We start from the raw sequence: 12,003 nt of genomic DNA on the forward strand, positions 1-12,003 counted from the left end.
ACTGGAAGCCTTCTTGCTCAGCTGTGAAAAACAAAATTTAATGGAAATCTTAGTTTCTCCCTAGCTGAAGTTGTAAAGGGAAATTTACAGCAACTTATAATTATTTTATTTATATACCACAATAAGGCCAACATGGTGTTTTTACCCTAGAAGGAAAGCACATGGTACTATAGTAATTTATATTTTAGGAATTCTGTTGTGAAATGTTTTACTGAGCTTTGATTTTCAAATTACAGGTGTATTTTTAATTAATTTTGCAAAGATACACTAGCAGAATAAAATCGTGGTGCCTAAGGCTGAAATTTTATGTTAGGCCTCTAAAATGTGTTGACTGAAGTAAAAAATAGATGACTGAAACCCATGTAGAAATGCCTGAACTAGCTTTGAACTATCAGAATGAAGATAATAACAGTAAATATGTAAGGGACTGAAGCTCAGCATGAGCTATAAAATAGACTTGGGAAAACGTATCAATGCAGAGGAAATATCCTGCCTTAAAATTGGAGGTATTCAAACTACAGTAGTTTCACGAATACAAGCCGCACGGATTATAAGCCGCACCCCCGGTGCCTCGACAATGTTGCTGTCTTTGTCAATAGATAAGCCGCACCCCGAATATTAGCCGCACTTTCGTTCGTCGCGAGAATCCGTGCGCAGCTTTCACAAATTGGCCAATTAGTAAGAGGATCGCGGCATAGCGGGCTTTACTGGCTCGGGGCGGGGCCAGGCAGGCTCGGCCCGCTCATGGTTGCCGACGGGGCCAGGTGGCCCAGCTCAGCGCCACGGCTCGGCGGGGCTGGCCGGGTGGTGCTGCCGCCGCCGCCGCCGGGCTCGCTGGCCCCCCTCTCCCGTCAGCACCGCCCCGCTGCCGCGTTCGCTCGCCCGGCTGGCAGGGTTGCCGCCGCCGGGCTCGCCGCCCGCCCCGCTGCCGCTTTCGCTCGCCCCGCCCCGCGCCTCGCGAGCGCCGCGCCCGCCCCGCGCCGCGCCCGCCCCGCGGCGCTTTCGCGGCTCGCGGTTCGCGGCTCGCGGCGGCGCTTTCGCGGCTCGCGGCTCGCGGCGGCGCTTTCGCGGCTCGCGGTTCGCGGCTCGCGGCTCGCGGCTCGCGGCTCGCGGCTCGCGGTTCGCGGCTCGCGGCGGCGCTTTCGCGACGAGCGGTTCGCGGCTCGCGGCGGCGCTTTCGCGGCTCGCGGTTCGCGGCTCGCGGCGGCGCTTTCGCGGCTCGCGGTTCGCGGCGAGCGGCGGCGCTTTCACGAGCGGCGGTGCTTTCGCTCGCCGGGCGGCGCTTTCGCGAGCGCCGCTTTCGCTCGCCCCGCCGGCAGGGCTGCCGCCGCCGCCACCACGCTCGCCGGCCGCCCCCTCCCGTCTGCACCGCCGCCGCGTTTCCTCGCCCTGGCCGGCACTGCAGGCCCCCGCACTGCCGGGCTCCCCCACGCTGCTGGCCCCGATTCTGCTGGGCTTCCCCCGCTGCCAGGCAGCCCCACCCGCCGGCCTTCCTGCTTCTGCCATGCTCCCCTGCACTGCTAGCCCCAGTTCTCCCGGGCTCCCCCGCCCTGCTGGCTCAGGCTCTGCCGCCCGCCCCCCACACTGCTGGCCCCGCCTCTGCCAGGCTTTCCCACCTCTGCCGGGGCCGGCCGGGCTCCAGCTTGGCTTGGGGCTGCCGCGGGCTCTCACTTCCGTGTTGGCAGCTTTTAGAATTTTGTTAATAGATTAGCCGCCCCGGAATATTAGCCGCACTTCCGGGTTTCCACCAAAATTTTGGTCAAATTGGTGCGGCTTGTATTCGTGAAATTACTGTACCCTTTGGCTTATAACTGATTTTTCATATTTTTGACTAAAGTGTAAACCAGACACATCCTCTTTTTTCCTTGCCAGTTTGCACTATGTTCTTACCACCAGACAGTCCTTGGCTAATTCCACAGTTACCCAACAATCGATGTTTGAGACATACATATTAGCTTTATCTTCTGGGCTCCTACAGACAGTGATGTCCAAAACTGGTAGCTGCAAACAGTGACACAGCAGGCAGAAGCACAGATTTCTGCCTGACCTCCAAAGGCAGCCTTTGAACAAACTCCTAGTATTCATACTCTCCAGGTACTGCTGAATGCCAGATTAATTTGTGTAGAGACGTGCAGCCTGCTGCACTTTAATTATGCTATGGAGTTGAATGCCTCTGTGTAGCTGCAGTAGACAATCTCTCTGACTTGCAGACAATGATATTGAAGCATTTGCCTTTCCTATGAATGTAGTCAAATGTAATTGAAGAATGTATCTTTTTACCTGATGGTATATTATGGCATATAGTTCATCCCATCTGAGTCTGCAGTATAAGGGTAAATGCAAAAGGCAGATAACTCACTATCATATCCACAGCAGAACATTTTCTCTACATATCCCTGATAAAATTTGAATTCAGTTAATTTACTTTTGCGTAAGCTTTGCCCTTCATTTCATACTCTTTGTGGTATGAGTTATTACTGACATTTAAGAACTCCATTTAATAGCTGTGTTCAAAATGGAATGCAGGTAAATAAAAAATGACATTATACATAACACAATATAAAAGGTAATAAAAAATGCAAATTTTAGTAGCTCATCCATGCCTATATTTAGAGTTATTGGAAGTATTATAACACCCCATGAAACAAGAACAAATGCCTTCTTGCTTGTGGTAAAACAGAGTAGGAAAGAGAAAATAATTAGACAAAAATCTTAGTTCTTATCCTGAATAGTGGTCTTTGATCTTTAGCATGGCACCCACCCTTAAGTCAGAATTAAACCATGTATTCATAGAAAAGTTCTAGAAAAGAAACCCAACAAATGAATACTTACAACAGGAAGGAATTTACAGTGTGAAGTAAGAAGTAAGCAAGCTTACCCTTTAAATACTGTATCAACCCAAATTTTTATAAAATGTAAGAGAACTTGCACTTTTGATGAGTTTTCTTGGTCATTCATATCTAAATAAAGTACAGTACAAAATCTTAGAGACTTAATTTGCTCAGTACATGCTAAGCCTAACGCTGTGCTGAAATCTGATATGAATCTAACTGGAAATCATTTTGATTTAGAACTAAATGGGAATTTTAGGACTGCTGTGAATAATGATGCTTTCTTATTTTATTCCAAATTTAACTCTTAGTGCCTTCTGAGTTTGATTTTGGATTATTTTTTTTGTTTAGGATGAGGGGACATTTTGGGTTTCTTCTTCCCAACCATTATCTATGGTAACTATTTTTGTGGATTAAGAAACAATTTCTTGGACTTTTTATCACATTTCATATGTTGATTTTTTTTTCTATTTTACAAGTATTAAAATAGAATAAAAAATATGGAGGTGAAAACATCAAAATCCCTAATTATCTGGGAATAAGTGAAGAGGAATGAAAATTTAATAAAGCTCTTTGAACATGTATTTTTTGGAATATATGTGAAGAACAACTAGGAACGAGATGATTTCCAAAGCCTAAATCAAAGCTGAATTTAATTCTGTGAGAGATTTTTCATCATAGGAAATACATTTGTGCCTATTAATTACATTAAAAACCTTATATAATGGATTATTTTTCATGACAGTTAAAATGTCAAACTTTCTGAGACAAAGTCATAAGTTTCCTGGAAAATTTGACTAATTTTTCCTTCAGGGTACTAAAGCCCTGAATGCCTTCTATTTATTTCTTTTTTCTTCTTTCTCTTTCTCTTTCTCTTTCTCTTTCTCTTTCTCTTTCTCTTTCTCTTTCTCTCATTTCTCTTTCTCTCTTTTACACCACACATATTTGTGTGCATTTCATGCCGCAAAGCATGACTAGCTCCTCAAAGCACTGCTGTTTTAACTTGCTGCTCACACTTTCTTTTTCTTAAAAACTTCTTTGAATAAAAATTTACATTATATGATATCTTTGTACATGTTTGCATATATGCATTCGTCATGATATTTGATCTTCTTGTAAATCAAATATTTTATCCACACTGGGTATGCAAACATGTTTTAATAGAATACTACTTGGGCTGAACTCTTCTAATGATTCTTTTACTGCAAAGGACACCCTACTGATATTCAAATAAAAGACATGTCTATGGGTATAAACCCCATGGTGAATTTTGAGTGAGGATGACTGCCTTTTTCTTTTTTTTCTGAACACATTATTGGGATTTTTGAAATATTCAAAACCAGAAAAAGTCACTGTGCATTAATTTGCATTTGTACATAGATAGACAGGTGGATAGGTAATTTAAAAAGTAAAAAAACCCACAAGCTTAAGGAATCAGACTGCATGTTTGTCAAAAATTGCAATAAGAAGGGTCATCTTTCCTGGCTTTTAATGGTGCTGTCCTGGCCTGTTGCTGCAAGTACTACGTGGGGAAGAAGGTTGTCAGAAGAATAAAAGTCTAATCCACAGGCTGATCCTGAGTTTCACATGCTGACATGAGGGTAAACTGAGATTTGCAAATGAAATGTGTCATCATCCTTTACACTCTGCCAGCCTCAGTAGAGGGGCTTGAATGGGAGTGAGAATTTTTCATATATCTGCTCAGAAGAAAGCCTCTAAAAGACTGCATGGCTTTTTCTAACCAAAGGTCTGCACAAATTGTTCCTGAGCAAGTTGCTGATCAGGTTGCCAAGGGAGATTGCAAAATAGCCATTATTAGGTGTTTTTAAAAGCCTGTTAGAAAAACATATATTCCTCATCATGGAAATGCAGCTGAGGCTGCCTTCAAGACTAAATGATTAGTTAAGGTTTATTCCACTTTGACTCCTACTTTCTGGGATTTCACGTTTGCTTTTATATGATTTCACATTAATTCTCTTGAACCTTAGTAAGAAAGTGAGAAAATATTTGTCTACAGGGAAAACAAGCACACACAGTGATTAAGGGATTTGGAGGACAAGCTTCTACTGAATCCAAGATGGAACTCAAGGAAGCTAACTCCTGCCTAGCCCACTAGACAGTGATCCACTTCAGAAGTTCCAAACAAATAAGGTAACCAATTTTGATGTCATTTTCTTCAATCACTGTAGAACTGTACAGAGACAGAAAGCATCACTTTGATGAGGTTTAGACATGTCCCACTGGGAATCCATCTGACCTGTAGCCTTTTCTCCACTTTTTCACACATATTTATTGATTCCATTGATTAAGGTATCTATTTTATGTGAAGCCTTCATTTATTATGGTAGAACACTTTTTAGCAGCTGTTATAGTTCAGACAAAGAGTGGTATGATGAGACTTAAACTAATACAGAGTAAAATTTTCACACTGATACCAGCACTATCAATATATCTTACTTTTTAAAAATTTCTAAACTATATTTTAGTATTTTGACTCTAACGGCCACGAGGTTTGTTCAGCATTTGGAAAAGAAAAGAAGCTTGAAACAGAAAAATATTTTCCAGAGACTTTTGTCTTCAATCTCTAAAATTTTCAATTAAAAAAAAATATTTTCTATCCAAATTATGGCTTAGTCTTCCAGATAAATTATGGCAGACCACTGAAAATCAACACATTTTTTCATTAATGTATCCAGGATTTCTTTGAGGTTTTTTTTTTGCATGTTTGCTTAAATTCTCTTTCATGAATAAAGGCAGGATACAAATTTTCATCGAGATGAGAAAATCTTGAGGCAAACAATTCCAGGTAATTTACAGAACTACTGATAAATACCTGCCAAAAAATTAAAAAGTGTTCCGGTTTTAGTCTAGATCAGATTTTTTGCTTGCATACAAAATGTCTTTGCATCTATATGGTTGAATCTACCTAAGAAATTTTGTACATAAAGTCTTGTAACTTATAATATCATGTGAGGTAGCAAGCAAAACATCTATTAAAATGTGTTGACTATACTGTGCTGCAGTAACTCAGTGCTCGGCTCAAAAGTTTTTCTATCAAAGTGCTGGCAAAAAGACCAGACTTTTATTGTCTGTGATCAATTAGGACAGGTAGAAATTGCTGCTGTCCCAAAGAATTACATTGTTTAAGATGAAGTAAAACATCAAGTGCTGCATACCATTCTTCTCTTTGCAGAGGAAAAAGACTGCAGTAAAATTGCAGTAAAAGTACTGCATCCTCCTTTATGCTGCCTCACAGAGGGGATTACAAAGCTTCAGTTTCTTCAATGATTTGTGTAATCTAAACCTCTTTGTTGTCATATTACCAAGAGAGATAGACAGGGAACTAAAGAAATTTTGACAATCTCTACTAGCTCCAAAATGGTGCAGATTTGCTATACCTGCCTGCTGACCCTCATTTTGCATGTCAAACATTGTATTTAATTCAAGACAGAAGAGTTGCCAGCCATCTGAATTTCACTTAGTTTAGCTGCTTCTGGTTATCCTCTTACTTTCCATTTCTTTGTTGTCTTTACTGCTGCTGAGGATGTCAGAATGATGTAGAAAAAGAAGAGTTGGTTTTCAAATATTAATGATCATTTCAAACAGATGGAGAATTCAGAGGTGGTTGGACAAAAACTGCACAAAACTCTTTTCCTGTCTAAGGGTTAGGAATGAGCTCTTTAGGCAGAATTTAGCATTGCTGGGAAAATTCTACTAGTTTTATGGTTATGCATAATATTCATTCCATGTGTATGTGGAAGTTTACAATACCATGAAATAAACAGTATTTTGTGTAAGATAAAACATAACTTTCAGAGCCACAGAAAGGCACTTCGAAGTGTCGCATCTTTATTATCTTTGGGTTTTCTTGTTTCTGCAGGAGCTGTCCCTTATAGTTGGTAGGGAGAAAAAGATTTTCAGCCTTCACTTAGTTTTGATCTCTGCAGTAATTACAAACTGGAAGTCACTGTCTGTCATATACTTGCTGCCACTCAGCACTGTACACCATGTTCCTTCCCTGCTTCTGCCACTGTGGTCTTTGTTATGTTCCCATTAGTTCTTACATAACCTTTAAGTCTTAAGCAAATAATGTGCCTATTGTAAACTCAAACTTCTGCAATTATAGTCTCCATAAAACTCAGTAAATGCCAGATAGCCTGGGATGAATACAAAAATGAAAACATTTGAAAGGGTTTAAGCAAGCCTCAGGTAAAATATCTGCTTTGTTTCCACTGACAAGTTATCAAATTGCTATAACAAAAATGGTTTTCCATTCCTTTTGATGTGGTCAGTCAAAGATACTTTGAGAATGTGGGTTCAGTCTTCATCTCCTTTGGAAGACCTCTTTCCAAATCACCTGGATCCTTAATTTGGTGATTGGACATTTACAAGTTGTTTGCTGACTGACAAAAGGCAATGTCTCAGAAATGGTGTGTGGATATTCCCCATGCCAACAATCCTATGGTGCAAACATGAAAATGCATACTTTAATAAGATTAAGATTTTTTAGGTTCTTGCTTCTACAATACGCTGTACTGTTCTTTTCACTTCTAAATTCTGATCATATGGAAACCTTTTAGTCAGAATTTTGAAAACGGACCTAAATTTTAGCTTCTACTCATCACCAAGCCCACTTGGAAGGAAAAGATATGAGAGGAAACAGAGCTCTCTAAAATATTTCTTTTATTTGAAGCCTATCTTCTGTATATTGTAGTTTGTTCTGTAATGTAAAATGCATTGTTATATAACACCAAGAAAACAGAAGTACTGGAAAACCTGAAAAAGAATAATAATCCTTTATGACTCTTTCCTATTATTCCTTGTGCTGTATGAGATGAAATATCTTCAGCAGCTGTCAGCACTGTGTAAACAAAACAGTCACTAATTTAGAACGTTTTAAGTGAAGGAAAAACACATGAAAACAAATATGATGATAAAGAAGAAACCTCCTTTTCTTTGTCAATTTTTCCTTCACAAATAAGAACAGGAGTTAACAGGAAGAGTAGGAATGTCACAAACATGTCTATAAAAAAGATTTTTTTGCCTTTTACCAAAAAATGGAATAAAAATCTCTCTCCTCCTTTATTGGCTGCTCACCTACATTTTATCAATGCAGCCACTTAGGAGAGACCAGTAGAAAACACAACAGACATGTTTATTTATGCCTGGGTGTTGAAAGTGCTGGTGAGCACTGGTCACTCTGTTGAACTTCGTCAGTCACTTGTTTCCTTGTACTGCCCTGGAATGACTTCCGTAAAAACATTTTAAAGTACCTTTTTTTTTACTTTCAGTCAGTCTGGTTCCCTTGTTATATTTAGAAGGGGTCTATGACTTCTTCTGCTAATAAAAAATAGTTTATACCTCTGAGGAATCATTTTGTTTTGGATTTTTTTTCTGAATTTAACTTCCTGAATCTGTTCTTAATCCCTTACTAAATGTTGTTGGCAAGTATTAGCTAGTAAGATTAACTGTAATGTGTAAGCTTTTTTTAGTATCTGCAAAGAGCTGTGAGTAATCCTCATTTAGGCATGGATCTAATTCACATGTACTTTTGGAACAGAAGAATGGCATTAGAATGACAATGAGAATATTTCAGAATTTATTTAAATAAAAATAATTGAAAGTTAATATAATTATGTAACCTCATACTTTTACGCATATTTTAAATTTTCATTCGAAGAAATGCAGTCTATAATAGTTCACAGAAGAAACTGAATTAAAGAAGTCAGAAAATATATCAATCCTATGTATTTAAGCTTGCATCATTTCTATATTTATATAGAAATGTATATATTTACACATGTAGAAGGAAGATATTTACTATTTTTTTTATCTCAAGTAGTAACCACAGACAAAATTTTAGTTTCAGCAATACAAAAGTACAACTTTTAAAATTACCTCCGTGCTATCAGCAGCAATTATTATAATGTTTTCATTTTCTGCTTATAAAATAAGAGTGTTTAAGGATTAAGCATTAATAATGATACATGATAAAGCAAGTAACTAAGCACATAAATGGCTACAATTTATAGTTAAATCTTCATATTCCTTCTTTAGAAGTTGATAATCTGGACTCATATCATTGCAGCTCTATTACTACTTCATGAAGTATTAATTACTGATAGCCTGTGGATCTGAAACATACTGGGTTCATTAAAAAATTAAATTCCCAAATTATCTATTAACCATTTATTTTTCCACTGTTTGTTTACGGCCCAAGGGATGCCAAACCCAATACATTTTGAATATTTCCATTATTTAGGTTCTAAATTTTTAATGAATAAATTAGAAGGGTTTTTTTACGTACCTGGGCTAATGATCTCTACTTTTGCTCCAGAATTAAATGAGACTGACACCTAATCAAGATTAAAAATCTTGTTTCTTTCTGTTACAGAAAGAATTCATAATGACATAGTTGTTCAATTTCTCTTCCCAAGGATATCAGTTAAGCACCTTTTACTAGATTCAGAACTCATGTAATACTATATGGGAATTTGAGACTCTGAAATGAATGCCAGACAGCAGAGCAGCACGACTGTCTGAGGCATGATCCTTGCTGACTTTCACTTTGTATCATCATTTACTGTTGTTCAAAGTGGATACAGATTGCTCACAAACTAGATTTTTTCCACCAATGTTTCTGTGAACTGAGTACACAAAAGTGATTCTATCAGGGAATGCTGTTAATTGACAGAGCTGGAACATTTGCTTAAGCACTGGACAAAAATATGGAAGTCAAATTGCGCAGTTTGTGTTCAGGCTTTACTGTCCACAGTTTGCTGCTTTACTGCCGTAGGGAAGGATTAAAGCCAAACTTTGGAATTTCTCAGAGACCTATTGATCTGCAAGATTCAGCCCATTAGTTAAAGCAAATCTGACATGACTTAATTAGAAGTAAAAAATTTTAAAGATAATCACTTGCAGGTAGGTTTATACTGTACAAGCTAGACTGTGTGCATATATACTTTGAAATTACTGTGTTCTAGCTAATTGAATTATTAGGTATGTTAGAATATATTAGGAAATACATATGAATATGTTTTTTACTTAGTATTTAGCATTTTGAGACTGTGACATATTTAATAAGCAAGTAATAAAAATGGTTCCTTCACTTCATTTTTTTGTCTTGGTTATGACCACTCGTAAGCATTTAGGCACAAAATGAGGATTGGAAAATGTTCTATCACCTTCACATTCTAAAATGGTTAACCCTAATAGAAGAATCAGATCCATTGGGTGCTTTGGAAAATTCAATATTCTCCTTGCATATAAATCTGAATTATGAAAATGAGATGGAGTTAGTAGATATTTATTTGTATTGATCAAATGTGTGATGAAAGATAACTACAGTGTGGGAGAAGGCCAGCAAGCTGTCTGAAAGACTGTTCACAGTATTTGTGGATCCATTTGTAGATTTACATTACATGAAAATACATTATTATTATTATTACATACATTGTGAAGTACATGAAGCAATTATCAAAGTGTTAATGGCAGTCTAGACCAAGATTTTCTGAAAAATTTGGTGGCATTTCTTTTTATTTCCCCAGTTTTGCATTGACCACTGCAGCATAGTCAAAACATATTCACATACATCTCCTAGGAAGATTTGGCTCTTGTGGCTCACCACTGCAGGGCTGAAAGCTGAAGAATGGATGTGCCAGTCACTGTGGTTTGGTTACAGGCATTATAGTTAAGAACTAATCTCTCAATTTACAGCTCTGTATTCTATGTATTCTGTATATAACAACATGTGTTCATCTGAAAGCTTTTCAGTTCACTTCCTTTTTATTTATTCATCTTTCTGTAACTGCAGATGAATAGTGGCTAATCAGAAATATCTGTGTTTGGTTATGTTTACATCTATGCCATGTTCTTTTTCACTTTTTAAAGTGGGATAAAACTTGCTGCACCAACAGCTCCATAGAAAACAAAAGACCTAAAAAGAGATATAATTTAGGAAATTTAAGGAATGATAAATGAATGCATTAGAGTGTATATGTTCAGCTATGAAATAAAAAACCTTCATAAACCATGTCTGTATATGCTCCTATCTTTCCACACAAATATTGAGCATTCAGAGATGATTTAAAAATCACAGCCAATTTTATCAACTAGACTTTATAATTGGAGACTGAAAAATATGGGAAAATATCTCAGAGATGATGCTATAATAGTCTTTTCATTTTCTCTTTTCACTGAGAAATAAATATTTTTTTGTGTCACATCCTGCCCTTACTCACAGTGAGAAGCTGCTTACTCCACAGGCATTCCTGAAATAAATCTTCCTGAATATTTTGTAGGTTAAAATCCCATTTAATTAAAATAGGAAAGGACAAAATGCTGGAGGGGTGGAGTAGTGAGGGGAGAAAATGTGAGAAACCAGTCTGAGCATCCAGATAAGACAAAAATGAGTATGAGGCAGTAACCAAGGCACCAGGAGCAGAGATTTCCTCTGTTGTCTGTGGAGAGGACCACTCTGGAGCAGATACACACACTGCAGCCCTCTGTTGGAGCAGATAAATATTTCCTGAAGGAATCTGACCTCATGGAGAACTCATGCTGGAACAGAGTTTTTCCTGAAGGACAGTGGAGAGAACCCAGCCAGGAACAGGAGGAAAATGTGAGAAGGAGCAAGCAGCAGAGAGGAACTGCTATGTACTAACCATAACCCACATCCCTTCAAACCCTCTGCACTGCTCAGAGACTGCTGGGTAGAAGAATTGGGAATAAAGAATTGAAGTGAAGACTGGAAAAAAAAGGAGACAGAGAGGGTAAAAGACCTGTTGTAAATTCTGGGGTTTTTTTCACCATCCAAATCTATTTAGGTTGGAAATCAAATAATATTCTCAAATCGAATCTGTTTTGCCTGTGATGGCAGGAAGGAAGTGGCATCCCTGTCTTCATTTCATCACTAAGTGCTTCCTTTTATTTTTCCCCACTGCCTGTTTAGGAGAGTTGGTAAATGCGTGTAATCCAGCAGATTACCATTTGTTTGACACAACTAAAAACCGTAATTTGAGTGCATCAACTTGTTCATTCTACATTTAGGATCTTCTAAAAATGCCAAAACATCTTGAAGCACATAAATATTTAATTTGAAGTATATTGCAACACTTAGAAACTGTAAATCATGAGTGTTTACAGCACTTTTATTCAAACTAGGCCTTAA

General features: G+C 38.3%; 1 long non-coding RNA gene across 4 annotated transcripts in view; it reads left to right on the forward strand.

The window, feature by feature from the left end:
• LOC116997892 overlaps positions 1-12,003 on the forward strand; it is a 65,236-nt gene that overhangs the window by 21,910 nt on the left and 31,323 nt on the right. Inside the window, exon 4 of one of the 4 annotated variants that reach the window (XR_004418260.1) lies at positions 10,382-10,761. The exons of the other annotated variants lie outside the window; for them this stretch is intronic. This is a non-coding gene — a long non-coding RNA (uncharacterized LOC116997892). Of the gene's footprint in view, positions 1-10,381; positions 10,762-12,003 lie in introns of those variants that run through there. 4 annotated transcript variants of the gene reach the window in all.

Source organism: Catharus ustulatus, chromosome 6 (assembly GCF_009819885.2).
Source record: "Catharus ustulatus isolate bCatUst1 chromosome 6, bCatUst1.pri.v2, whole genome shotgun sequence".
In the NCBI taxonomy this organism is placed as follows: domain Eukaryota; kingdom Metazoa; phylum Chordata; class Aves; order Passeriformes; family Turdidae; genus Catharus; species Catharus ustulatus.